Source organism: Falco rusticolus, chromosome 1, assembly GCF_015220075.1.
Source record: "Falco rusticolus isolate bFalRus1 chromosome 1, bFalRus1.pri, whole genome shotgun sequence".
NCBI classification, from domain to species: Eukaryota; Metazoa; Chordata; class Aves; order Falconiformes; family Falconidae; genus Falco; species Falco rusticolus.
In genome coordinates this window covers 82,984,251-82,988,301 of record NC_051187.1, presented here as the reverse complement: position 1 = coordinate 82,988,301, position 4,051 = coordinate 82,984,251, and positions in this window count along the sequence as shown.

Here is a 4,051-nt window from a genome sequence, read left to right as displayed (position 1 = left end):
GACTTGCTGCAAGACCACGCTTATAAAAGGGTTGGCCTCCCTCCACCCCCCGGAGCACTGTTTCCCATAGGAGGGCCAGGGGGTGGGAGCAGGAGAGGCAGGAGGTGCCGACCTATGCAGGGAAGGCACAGGGCTGGGACTTCTGCTTCAGACTCGATGATCTTAAAGGTCTTTTCCAACCTAAATGGTTCTATGATCCTATGGTTAAGAAACTCCACTCCAAAAGGCACTTTTGGAATTGTTTCTCCCAGCCACAAGCAGTTGTATATGTTATGACTTGGATTAATTTATACTCTCCCGCTGGAGAGAGAATGTATTCTTTTTGCAGGGTATTTTTAGCAACCACATGCTTCTGTCTCTCAGGAAGCAACAGCTGAGACAGTGGGACAGGGAAGGCTGGTATGCATATTTCTGACCCCTTCCACTGTCATCTGTTTTTTTCCAGAAATTAAACAATGCTGCTTTATTTTTACCCTCTAGGAGATGGACAGCATATTTAGAGGCAGAGATAACAGTGAAACACATGCCTTGAAATTCTCAGCATCCCCTGTCACCACTGGAGCCTGAAAAACTGGGGTCAGTTCCCAAATGCCAGCAGCAGCGTGTGCACGGAGCAGCATAGGAGGAGTTGGAAGGACAGCACTGGTTCAGCACAGGCTACAGAAGCAAGCAGGACATCTTGGATACTCATACTATTTTGGATGCACTAAACATCTTTGAAACAGCACTGCATTTGAGGAGAAGATGACAACACAGGACTGCTCAGCATCTTCTGCTAAAAGCTTCTGGCAATATTCCTTGCGTGCTAATGAAGTATGGTATCATGCTTCAGCACAAATATCCTGTGTTATAGTTTGCTCGCGTGTGCCAAGCACAAACAGTATCAATCCACAACTCCATAAATTCAGTGTGATCCAGGTGCTCATGTGATTATGAACAATCTTCCCCAAACAACCAGACACTTCCACTTGTCCTGAAGCAGGCCAGAGCCATCACAGAGCCATCAGCACAAACCTCCCAGTGTTTACACTGCGCAGCATAGAAAAGTCACTACAGGAAATTAGCCTCTGTAGTGGGACCTTATTACAATTTTATTACAATATTACTACTACAATCAATCACAATTTTAATTGCAATGCTCTGCTGCTGTGATCCATGATGTCAGGATGCTCTGATCTCACCTGTTACGCATTAAGTGCCTTTTAGATACATATATTTGCCAGCAGTACTTCAGCACCTCAAAATTAAGTGCTAATTTTTTTAGGAAAAAAAAGACACAATTTGGACTGTCATTAATCACACTAAACACTGTTTCTGATCCCCAGATAACAAAGACTATAGAACAGAATAGGATAAGATAACAAATAATGTAATTATAACAAGTATCTCTTTTCCTAGTAGCCAACTAAAACCAACAGATCAAAGTCCTTCTAGGACAGAGTTACAAGAGACCAGGTCTCTGCATGGGCAGGCAGCTGTGGTATACCCACTACAATCCACTCCTCACCCTTTCAGGTCACAAACACACACCCCCCACCCCACCCCCGGCATTTTGGCTGATAAGAGTGTAACAACAGTCTCACTTCTCCCCTTCCAGCCTGGTGGATGCCACAGTGGTGTGTGCTCAGCCGAGCAGCACAGGAGGAGCTGAGCCATCCGACTGCGTATCACATCCCTGGTACCACCGGACCACGGTCTCAGACCCAGCTGTGTGTCAAAATACAGTGGTAAGCCCGTCGATTTGGGAAAAAAAGATAAAACCCCCTGGGAAAGTTGGAAAGGACCAAGAGAGGCTGGGCGAGAGAGATTCCTGCTTTTTAAGTATGTATTTGGAGCAGTAAACCTACTTTCAAACCTCGGGAACACTGAATTTCAAAGCCAGCTGGAGAGGTACCAGTTGTGGAGCGGGGAGCAAGGCTGACCCCGACACAGCAGGCGATTCTGTGCTCGGGGCCTGCCTGGACACTGGGCTGGAAGGGCCGGTGGCCCCATCCTCCGCACAGGAGAACAAACAGCACCCTCTACTGCCCTCTAAATAATTATCCAAAGCAGAATTTAATCAAATTTAATCGCCGCAGCGTTGGACTGTGGGGAGCAGTACTCAGATGAGACGTGAATTAGAGAGAAAAAAGGAAAAGAAGAGTAGTAAGAGCCCTGTCCTAGGCAGGTGCTCCTCAGACTGTCATTATAAATGTTAATTATAATCACCTGCAGGGTGAGGGTGGGCCCTGCCTCCGGATGAAACCCCTTTCTGGGGTGACAGCGGGGAAAATCTGGGGCAAATGGGAGTGTTGGCTCTCCTGGGGGTGGGTGTGAGGGGGGCTGAGGGGAGCTGGGCCCGGGGGAGGGGGGATGTGTGGGGCCGGTTTGCGCTCCAGCAGCAGCTGGGGGGGGGGGGGGCAGTGCTGGGGCCAGCCAGGGTGAGGGGAGAGGTCTGCAGCTACCGGTAGTTAGCTACTAGGTAGACACAAAGCTGTTACTAGTAGTTACCAGGCAGTTACAACAGTGCTACTAGGCTCTTCCTAGTAGTTACTGGGCAGTTATTAGGCACCAGCAGTTGCGCGGCAGACCTGTGATGTGGAGCCCTGGAATTGAATCTTAAGGTTGTGGCTGAGAAATGGGAACTTTCCAGGGCCTCTCCTTCCCAGGTAACCTCTCCTGAGAGACATCACGCTCCTGATGTCTGGCAAATAGCACCCAGAAAACCCACTGAGCTAGGGACACCAAGCCATCCAAAATGGGTGTAAAATACTCGCATGTTGAAAAGCTTTGGTCAGTGGTTTGTAAGCATTGACTATTCAGTTGTAGAATTAAAATCATGTTAAAAAAAAAAAAGCCCCACACTTGCAATGCATAAACATGGGCTTTTTTCTTAAATATGTGAAACATCCATTAAGGGCAGATTTGCCCATTGTCAATTGCATTTACTAGTATTCTTGAAGAGAAATAACTGGTGGAATTAATGACTTAAAAAAGCTGACAGCTATTTTAAGCAGTCAGCTTAAGATAGCTGTCAACTTTCTGGAGAAAAAAAAACGCAAGTATGTATGTTCTTCAAAGGAATATAGTTGGGGAAAGTTAGGAATGCAGTCTCAATATCTTTAGGTTTAAAATCTGGTTTTCACATGTATTTCTTGAACTGAATTGGCATGTTCCTGAACTCCAAAATGTGTTTTGGTGCATTAGCAACAAAGCCTTTAACTTTAGAAGTACTTTGACCCCCTGAGAATTTCAAGGGATTTTAAGGGTCTGAAGTTTGTGTTTCATAAATTCTCAGTGTTCAGATGTAGCTCACATGATTATTTTTAGTACAGAGCTGATACAGGTTTTGTCGTGAGCCAGATGCAGCAAGGATCGCTGGTTATGCTTGTTGATTCATAGCTGTGCCAAGCAGAGCTGTGGAACTGAATATTATGGGTAGTTTCTGGTTCAACAGGCTGTTGAAGGAGGGTATCCTTTATTTAAATACAAAATTAGCAGTACTTTTGCTTTGGAAACTTTCTGTGGCAGTAGTTCTTGGCAGTTGATTCACTCACACACACACCCCCCTTGGGGTTTGTTGTTTATTTTAGCCTAAGGGAGTTATTTTGACTCAGTGGTAACAAGATAGAAAGCCTTGGTACCTGTAAAGAGTGTAGTTAATCTGTAGTTACAACCATGCATCCTTTTTTCAAGATTATATAGTGCTGTCGTGTTATAAATGACTAATTTCCCCTCCCCCTCCTTTTCTATCCTACATATTTTCTTCACTTACTGGAGGGGGGTAAAAAAAGAGTTGGGTACCAATTCACTGACTATGTTTCTCACCAGCGTTCCACAAGCCTGTCTTAAGTAGCACTGAGAGTAGCCAGAGAAATAACATTGCACAAATTGCTATCATACCATCATGTTTATGTGAAAGCATTTATATGTCAGGAGAGAGCCAGGCAGAAGGGTAAGTAACCTGTCTTAACCTACCTCAGAGGGTTTACAAAGTGGGGACTGGGAGGTGTATTTCTTACATGTTTTTAAGACACAAGGAGGGCTAAACCATGACAGAGTGAAAGGGGAA